The sequence below is a fragment of the Arachis ipaensis genome, chromosome B6, assembly GCF_059453495.1.
Source record: "Arachis ipaensis isolate K30076 ecotype BB chromosome B6, ASM5945349v1, whole genome shotgun sequence".
Lineage (NCBI taxonomy): Eukaryota > Viridiplantae > Streptophyta > Magnoliopsida > Fabales > Fabaceae > Arachis > Arachis ipaensis.
The window spans coordinates 103477357-103487825 of NC_142441.1; the positions used below are offsets into that span (position 1 = coordinate 103477357).

The window sequence follows — 10469 nt, forward strand, 5'->3', positions numbered from 1 at the left end:
TATGATTTACCGGCTAACCGATCAAGCATTTGATCGATAAATGGTAGTGGAAAGTGGTCTTTTCTTGTGGCCGCATTCAATCTTCGGTAGTCTATGCATACTCTCCAAGAATTCTGCACCCTTGTTGCTATAAGTTCACCACTTTCGTTTTTGATTGTTGTCACTCCGGACTTCTTTGGCACTACTTGGACCGGGCTTACCCATTCACTATCCGAGATAGGATAGATGATGTCCGCCTCAAGTAGCTTAGTGACTTCTTTCTTTACCACCTCAAGAATGGTTGGGTTGAGTCTCCTTTGAGGTTGTCGGACCGGTCTTGCTCCTTCTTCAAGAAATATGCGGTGCTCACATACTTGGGGGCTTATTCCCACTAGATCCGCCAAACTCCACCCAATTGCCCTTTTGTTTTTCCTCAATACATTCAGCAATTTTTCTTCTTGTTGAGGAGTTAACTCTTGTGCAATTATCACGGGTAGCTTTTGGGCTTCATCAAGGTATGAATACCTTAAGTGAGGTGGTAGTGGCTTCAATTCCATCTTCTTGTCATTTCTTGAAGTTTGAGTCTCCGGATGGCTTGTATGATGTGTGGTATGTAGTTCGCTTGACTCTTCATTTGCCTCTTCGACCATGTACTTCTCATCTAATCTTGCAAGGTGTACTTCGGCTACTATGTTATCGATTGGGTCACACCGAAATAGAGAATGGTTCTCCGGTGGATGCTTCATTGCTTCCTCTAGGCTAAAGCTTACAATTCTTCCATCAATTTCAAATGAGTAGTTCCCCGAGTAAGCATCAAGTTTAAATCTAGAAGTTCTCAAGAAGGGCCTTCCAAGTAGGATAGAGGATGCTCTCTCGGTTTCGCTTGACGGCATTTCAAGGACATAGAAGTCAATCGGAAATACCAACCCTTTTATGTTCACCAATACATCTTCCGCAACACCCGCTACGATTATTATGCTTTTGTCCGCTAGGACAAATCTTGCCGTCGACCTTTTTAGTGGGGGCAAGTTCAATACCCGATAAACGGATAGCGGCATGATGCTAACACATGCTCCGAGGTCACACATGCAATCTCTAATTTGAACTCCATTGACGGTGCAAGTGACCATACAAGGGCCCGGGTCATCACACTTCTCCGGTAATGTTCCCATCAAAGCGGAAATAGAACTCCCCAATGGGATGGTTTCCAATTCAAGAATTCTATCCTTGTTTATGCATAAATCTTTAAGGAATTTAGCATATCTAGGAATTTGATGGATGGCATCAAAGAGGGGAATGGTTACCTCAACTTTCTTAAACATTTCCACCATTTTGGGGTCGAGTTCCATGCGCTTTTTAGCTTTCTTTGCAAGTGTTGGAAATGGAAGTGGTTGAGCAATTCCTTCTTCCAAGGTTCTTTTGGTCTTGGGTGTCTCCCTTGTTGGTTGGGCTTCATCCTCAACTATGGCTTGTGGTGTCTCCTCTTCCACTACCTCCTCTCCCACTACCTCTTCTATATCTATTCTCTCTTCCTCTTGGGCGGTTGTGATAGGACTTGGGTCCTTTGCTTCCTTTTCTTTTAGTTGTGTACCGGATCTAAGGGTGATGGCATTGATGCCCCCCTTTGGATTTGGTTGAGGTTGAGAGGGAATGACACTTTGGATTGGGGGTTGAGGAGTAGAGGTCGATGGTGTGTCCATACGTGCAAGAAGAGCTTGTAGTGTAGAGGTGAGGCCGGTGAGGCCGGAAGCAAGTGTGTTTTGTAATTCCTTTTGGCCTTGGATGATGGTCCAGAGTGTTTCATCTTGGTTGGAGGGGCTGGTTGCATATGTGAGTTGAGGAGTTTGTGATTGGTTGGGTGGTGGTCTTTGATGTGGTGGTTGGTATGTTTGGTAGTTTCTTTGTGAGTTTTGTTGGTTGTATGGTTGATTTTGGAAGTTGTATGGTCGGTTTTGTGAGAAATTTTGCGAGTTGTTGTTCCATCTTTGACCTCCTCCATTGTTGTTGTTATCCCTATTCCCTTGTTGATGATTGTCTTTCCAATTTTGATTATTGTGTCCACTACCTTGGTTGTAGCCTCCTCCTTGATAAGGGTGTCCTTGGTTAGGATTACCTCCTTGGTAGTATCCTTGATTAGGGCGGTCATAGAAATTATGGGTGGCCGCCAAAGTGTTGTCTTCTTGAAGGTTTGGGCACTCATCCGTGTAGTGAGAGTAGCAAGAGCAAATGCCACACACTCTTTGAGGGACCAATTGTTGTTGGTTGTGTTGTTGAGATGGTGGATATGATTGAGGTTGTTGTGGTTGTTGTTGATTCAATTGGAGTTACCTCAAAACGGATGTCATCTCATTCAAGGATTGAGTTAGAGCGGTGGCTTCACTACTAGTTGATACCTCGTTCACGGTCCTTGGACGGTTGACTCTTCACCTCATATGTTGATTGGATTCGGCTAAGTCAATAATGAGTTGCCATGCCTCCTCCACGGTTTTATATTTGGACAAAGAACCATTGCTAGAAGTGTCCAAGAGGGTTCTATCTTGCTCTCGCATCCCTTGACATATGTATCCAAGCAATACTTGAGTGTCGAGCATGTGATTAGGGCATGCATCTAGTAGCTTGCGAAACCGTTCCCAATACTCATATAGTGGTTCCGTCTCACCTTGCACAATACAAGACATTTCTTTCCTTAGCCTATCCATCTTTTCCGGGGGTAAGAATTTATCCAAGAATCCCCTTCTAAGTAGGTCCCAATCGGAGGTAACTTCGCTAGAGAGAGTGTAGAACCATTCTTTGGCCTTATCCTCAAGAGAGAAAGGGAAAGCAAACAACCATATAGCAACTTCATCGGACCCTTCCCGTCTAGTAGTTGAGCATATGCGGTGGAAGTCCTTGAGATGTCGAATAGGGTCTTGTGCGGGAAGCCCGTGAAACTTGGGTAGGAGGTTAATCAAAGCGGTCTTTAATTCAAAATTCGCATTCAAATTGGGGTGAGTTATAATGGAGGGGTTGAAGGACATAATCCGGTGCACCCGCTTCCTTGATGGTAACTCTCCTTGGAGCATCCATAGTATTAGTACCTAAAACAAAAGAAGAATTGTTAGTGAGGTTGATGGGAGTATGATTAATGCCTTCTTTGAGTGACGGTTCAATGTTCACTTCAAGTAAGGTGGTTGAGGTGGTGAAAACCTCTTCACCTTTTCCAAATCTTAGCCGCCTCCGAGCTTGTCTAATATGAAACAAAGTTCGTTCTATTTCCGGATCAAAAGGGGCTAAGATCGGATTCGATTGTGAACGCGTCATGCAATGAAGGAGAAATAGAATTCATTGTAACGATGAGAAGTTAATCAATTGAGCAATTTACAATGAAGTGCAACTATGTACATATATACATGCTTGATCCAAAACAATAACATGGCACACTAAGCAATTTCCCCGGCAACGGCGCCATTTTGACAAAAGGATTTTTGCCGGTATAGAAATTATCAAATGATCAATCGTAGTATAGTCTAAACCGACGCAAAATCCTTCATCAAACAAATCTACAATCTATATCCGAGAGTACTAGTCTCCCGAGTCGTTCTCCCTTGGAATTGCCAAAGTGTGCATCTCATTGATTTAGTAAGCTTTGTTGGAATTCTTTGAAGGGTTTAGCAAAGCTATGAAAAACAAACAATCAATTATCAAAAGACTTGGCTTAGGGTTGGCATTAGAAATCCCATCCTTATAGTCCATTCAATGTTGACAACAATTAGGCCTTGCTTCATTTAGTTATCCCCTAGGTATAGAGGAAGGTCAAATGAAAGTAATCAACTTGAGTCACAAGTCCTAGCCTCACCTTATGGGAGTCTAGCTTTAGTGCACTCCAAGCCAACTAGCAATCCCTAATTCCAAATCAACTATTGATACACTATTCAACTTCTTCCAAAGACCAAACCCTATGCCAAGTGTGAGAATTCTACTCCATAGCTAGTGTTGTCATTTTATCAAACATGTGATGAGCAAGAAGGAAAGGCATAGTAAAATGAGAAGAAAAGTCAAATTGAAAGTATTGCAACACAAAGATCTAACAACAAGTCTCAAAGAGTAGCAATGAAAATCCAAAATAGAGATGGAATCCAAAATTACAAGTCGAATTCTAAATCTATGAGAATTGATCAATTGTATCTACTACTTGAAATTGGAGGAGAAAATCTATGACATGAACAAAGTGGAATGAGAATTGTAGTGGATCTCACCAAAAAGTCATTGAAAATTCAGAAATTAGAAGAGGATGAACCCTAGTGAAGCTTGGAATCTCCCTCTTCTTCTCCCAAAAGGTGTAACTAACTCTCTCTTCTCTCCAAAAAAGGGAAAAATATCTAGATCTAGAAGAAATGAACTAAAAGTGTCCTTAACCCTTGTTCCTTTTGTCTTCTTAAGCTTTTCCCGCCAAGGTGCTTCTCTAAGAGTGGAATCCTCAACTGCCTCCACGCCTAAGTCACGTGACTTCTTTAAAAAATCATATTCGCAAATCGGCGCGCACGCGCAAGGCACGCGCACGCGCCGTTGAGACGTCTTGCAATGTGCGCGGAGGCGTGATGTACGCGTGCGCGCCCATGAAGATCCTGGCTTAGCCGCTTCTCAAGCCGGCTCTTGGCTTCGGCTCCACGTAGACGTATCCGCGCGGGCGCGCCAGGTGCGCGCACGCGCCTATGCGAAAATTCCCAAGGCTTAATCCTCATGCTTCCTTTCTTCGTACCCGTCTTCTTTCTCTCTTTCGGTCCATTCCTACTCTATATCCTGGAACCACTTAACACACAAGTCACGGCATCGAATGGCATCAAGAGAAGATTAGAGATGTATCTATTTTAGTGCAAAACAGGCATGTTTTCATTCATGAGGCAAAACTAGGGAAGGAATGCAAAATCTTGTATTTTCATATGGAAAGTGTGTGGAATTATTGATAAAACCCCTGAAATCATCACAAGATAAATCCTCAAATTGGGGTTTGTCAGTGCTGCCGAAATTTCTACAAAACCCTAGTCTTGCTTGAAAAGTTATTTTAAAAGGGTTGGATTTGAGAAATTGTATTACTTGATTTGTTAAGACAATATTTATGTTTTCAAGCTTAATTTATTTAATGAACTTTATGCCTTGAGTTTGACTTATTTAGAAATGAACTATTTTTCACCGTTTGAACCACTGAAGGAAGGAATGATGCTCTAGTATTGATTTCAATATAAAAAGGAGCTTTTAGTGATTTTGAAAGGAATCTAGACTTTTGATTGAGTAATTAAGTTTGAGGCATTTTGGAAGAGTTAGAAAAATGAATTCCAAAAAAAGAAACCTGAAGGTGATTTGATTCAAATGAACCGGTTCCATTTCAAATGAGTTGATTTTTGGACCGGGTTGGAACTTGTGATTTTGTATGGCCGGGTTCATAATAAATTCAGTTTCATTTACTTGAACCGAGAATCATGATTTTAATAGTTTTAATGAATTTTAAGGAAATGATATAGGTTGACCTTCCCTAAAGACTTAGGACTCTGTCGAGAAGTTTTGAATATAAAATCCCATTGTTGGATGGATGATTTTAAATGATTCAAAAGGAATCTTTAACTTTCCATGGTTTTGGAAGTTTTGGAAAGAGGAAGCCGAGAGTGGCTTATTTCAAAACGGGAATTTTCCTTGAGTAAAATTGGCTTATGAGCCTGAGATAATTTGAGAAATGAGATCTTTAAAGCCAAGGCTGAAAAGAGTTGAAACTCGATTTCAAAGTGAAATGAATTGAGAAAATGATTTATGGCTTAAATGCCGATTTCATGAATTTGATGATTTTGAATGTGGAAGTGTTGTTTTATTATGAGCCGGAATGGCTATGTATGATTATGAATATTGACTGGTTCTGGATTGAACCGTGAGCCGGAATGGCTGTGTATGATTATCAATATTGGCTGGTTCTGGACTGAACCGTAAGCCGGATGGCTGAGATGGATGTTGATCCATGGATGAGAATGAATGCATGTATATGCTGAATCATTGATAATTGTAATTTTTGCACTTCTACTATTGGAGATGAGGGTTTCCCTGGGTAGTAGCAATGGCTAGCCACCATGTGCTCCAGGTTGAGACTCGAAGCTCTGTTAACCCAATGTCGTAAGTGTGGCCGGGCACTGTGAAAGGCCCGGATGAGCTCGCCCCCATAAATATTCACCAGTGATGGTGATGGATAAATATTCACCAGTGAGGGTGATGGATATGGATCATGATTATGATCAAGTTTATGATGAGTATAACTCGAGTTGGGGATGCACAACAGAGGGACAGTCCAATGGTTAGCTACCAGAACTTGTCGGGTTGGCTCTATAACCGACAGATGATATCATCAGCCACTAGGGACAGGCATGCATCATATGCATTTATGTGACATTGTTTGGGTGTGCATATTATACTTGGTTTGCCTATGTGATTAATTGCTAATTGTTCTACTTGCAATAACTGTTTGTTTGTGCTTGCATCTTTCTATTTGTGTTTGCTACTGGGACTCTGTTGGACTGTGGTGATTGGTTGCTGGTTGGATTGTTTGGGCCTAGGGCCGTGGTTGGAATGAGGTGAACCGATGGTTGATTTCGGTTTTTGTGTTTTTGGTTTGGAAAAGTATGAAATGCTAATTTGGTTCAACATAGATAAACTTTATTGAAAGGCTTTTGAGTTTTTGAGAATTGAACGGATTCCTCTTTCAGAAAAGATTTCCGACTTTACTTTTATTGTAAGCTGTTGTTTTTGAAAAGAGGCATAAGACGGTTATTAATCACTGGTACGATTTATCTCTACGTATCCTATTACAGTAATTCCCAAAAACCCTCTACTGAGAACCCTTTCGAGGATGATGTTCTCACCCCCCTACATTTTTCCCCTTTCAGGATATGGACGCAGAAGTTACGAAGAGTTCTTTTAGTTGTTGTTGAGATGCTTTGTATTGTGTTAGTTATGGTTTATTGTACCCTCGTCTTTATCTTGATATAATCTGTAAGAGGGACAGGAATTGTATTGGAAAATGACTGTAATATTATGTATATATATATATGGATATATATGGATGTACTCTTTATGAGTTTTGTAAGTTGTATGGTATTTATGGATGTATGATATCGGATGAAAGTATTTTTGGATCGGTATTGCGGTTTAAAGTTTTTAAACAGGCTCATATTTTAGTATTAAATAGTGTAAGTGTCGTCGTAATGTCCGAGCTATCAGAGTCGCGCAGCCGGAAGTGTGAACTTTGGTAGTTAGGGTGTTACATTTTTACTATAATAAATTTTTGTGTGCAGTATGTTCTCAATATTTTGTGGCCATCACCAATAAAGGTTTGGATTTAAATAATCTAAATTTTCAAAAAGAATCTATGATAATGCATCTGTATAGATCATTCCGCCATAGACATTCTTATTAGACAACTTGTGTTCTTATATATATATATATAGAAGGAAATAGCCAGACAGGAACCTTTCCAGGGTACCCAATGGTCACATGCCTGCTTGTGGCCTCCCCGTATTCGTTACGCCTTTGATGTGAGGAATAAAACATAATGGATTAAGTCAGGACACGATCGATTGAGAAGCTGCTTTATCGGGTAATATACCCGATAGATCTCTATTCTATAAAGAAGAGACCTTATTTATTTCCTTATGATAGGCCCTCCTTAAGATAGAAATAGAAGGGCAATCCCCAAAAGAAGCGGCCAGAGGAAAGATTCATTAATAACGGATCTTGACCCCATATCATACGTAGGCGAATTGGTGCGAATGGAGAAGAAAAAAAAAGATTGAATTACAAATATTTTCAACCGAGATCCAATGAGAATTAGCGCATAGCTTCTGGTCTTTGACATCAAAAAAGAAGGTTGTAATAACGAAAGGGACATCTGAGAAAGATGCTCATCTGCTCTGGTTAGCTCGGTAGAGTGGCAGGCGAAATCCGTCTCTCTTTATAGATATAGAGTAGGCGGCTAGTAACTTCTTACTCGTGTAGTGAGAAAAACCTTCTTTATGGCCTCCTTTATTTAGATTTAGTTCAATCACCTCCCTCGTTCAATTTATCGTTTATATCTATCGGTCATTTCTTGAATCTCTTTATCGAAGTATTCATTTACGGCTTGGTTCTTTCTATCTATCTAACATGGCCATAAATTCTGCTCGAGTGACCAGACCTACTTCATCATCTGCTGGTACTTCCTGATTCGAAGACAGACTCTGGGGATTTCCAGTTAGAGGGCCTGATCCCCCAAAAAAAACTTATATATATATATATATATATATATATATATATATATATATATATATATATATATATATATATATATATATAAGACTAGCATATATGTATGTTTGTTATTGACTTGCAACCTGAAGTTTATGAGATTACTTACTCAAGTAAATAATTAATCTAAGAACATAAAATATTATAATCCAATCAAAATATTTATCTTGATAGTATTGGTAAAATTATTTATGCTTGTTATATGACTATTGGTGAAAATGTTTGATAATCTAGTAGCTTATGAAAATACACAAAATTGATCTCCATTATTATTTATACAATGCCTTAAAGTTATTGCTACACTAGTTGTGAGAACAAATTCACCTAGTCATTTGTGTTTGAATACACCTTATGGTAGCATTTAAACAATTATAGTAACATCAATTCTCCATTCAATGATTAACTTTGGCTATAAGCCAAATATTTTTATTTTAAAAATTTTTATATTTCAAATTATGAATAAATATGTTGGTACGATTTTCCTATTGATAAGAAAGCATTTTTGAAATACTAATAGGATAAATCATTGGCTCATTTTGTACATTTCCGATTTGATGGGTAATGTTTCCAACAGAGGGAGAGAATATAAAATTGAAAACAAGGTAAATGAGAATACATTATAGTCATGTTAGATCCTCAAACATAACAATGCAAACCAGAAGTACACCACAAGTTTATAGATACATTTTATGATCTTGTTAATGTATGAGTACTACGTACTAATGCAAGATATATGAAAATGGAAGATAATAGATAGTGGCCATTAATGCATTAATTATATAAAGTTGGCAGGTGATATTGGGTATTGTGTGATATTAGTAGGTGATGCTTGAGGTTGTTAGTGGTATTGTGTGACATTAATAGGTAATGTTTGAGGTTGTTAGTTAGAGAGAAAGAATAATGAGGAAACAGCTAGTATGACAGGTGTATATATTATATTGGCTAGTACAGATTTTATAGTAGAGTTAGTTATGTTTGTCTTTCTTTTTGGCTATATATGGCTATACCTTCAGCCTTTGTAATGTATGTTTTTTTCCCTAATGCGAAATGTACATTTCTCTCTTTTTTAACTTGTATAGTAGAACTTCCATTTTTCACCAAGAAATCTGTAGCTCAGAACATATTTCATCATGGTGCGGTGAGTGTGGAGGTGCTGCAAATATTGCTAGCGAGAATTATGAACTTTGCCCCTTGTGGAGCATTATGCTCATGTGGACAGAAGATCATAAGAGAATATAGAGACGGAGAACATGCTGTTAGAATTTTGAAAGGGTTAACTGAGCAGTACACAATAGTAAAATCATAGATTATGTTGATGGTGCCGCTGCCCAATGCGAATTCCATCTACTTTTTTTTTTTGCAACAAGAAAGACAATTAATCAACTCAGATCAAAGTAAAGAAAGGGTGCTGGTTAATGCTGTCAATGTTGGAAAAACTGGTAATGAAAGCAATAAAGGGTTTGGTATGACCTTCAATGAAAATTCTAGTATCACAAATCAAGATGGCCAAGGCCAAGGAAAAATTAGTAGTGGAAAAGAATGATGAGAAGTTGTTTTCATTGCAGGAAGGTTGGACACACCATAGAGACCTGCTACCATAAGCATGGATTTCCTCCTCATTTGCAAAAAAGATTTGGAGTAGCAAATGTGAACAATATGATTGTTGCTTAGAAAACATGTAGAGATGAAAACATACCTGATGTGTGTTAAACTCAAGAGAAGAATAGTAAGAGCCTAGACAACTTGTTTACCGAAGATAAAAAATAAGCTTTGATTTCTCTATTCTAGCAACATAAAGGTGATCCTGCTCATAGTTCTCTTTAAACATAAATCATAAACACAATGATAGTTCCTTCAGTAGGTATACACCATATTTTATCAATTTTCTACATCCCTTTACACACACATGATCGAATAATTGACACTAGTGCCACTGCACATGTTACTTTTTTCCTTTAGACTTTTCACTCTCATCACACAATAGATCCTATTTTAGTCAGATGTTCAAATGGTACTGAGACCATAGCAACTATTAGTGGAACCATAATTTTAACCCATGATTTTTGCCTTACAGATGTGTTATATGTGCCTTCTTTCAATTTTAATATCATATTTGTGTCTAAAGTAACTAATTTTTTACCTTGTCAATTTTTATTAATAATACACACTATGAGCTACAGAACAACCTTTTC

At 38.5% G+C, this 10469-nt stretch overlaps 1 pseudogene; it reads left to right on the forward strand.

Annotated features, from left to right (window-relative positions):
- Window positions 1-8136: 8136 nt before the first annotated feature.
- Window positions 8137-10236, forward strand: LOC148562126 (uncharacterized; annotated as a pseudogene).
- The last annotated feature ends 233 nt before the right edge of the window (window positions 10237-10469 follow it).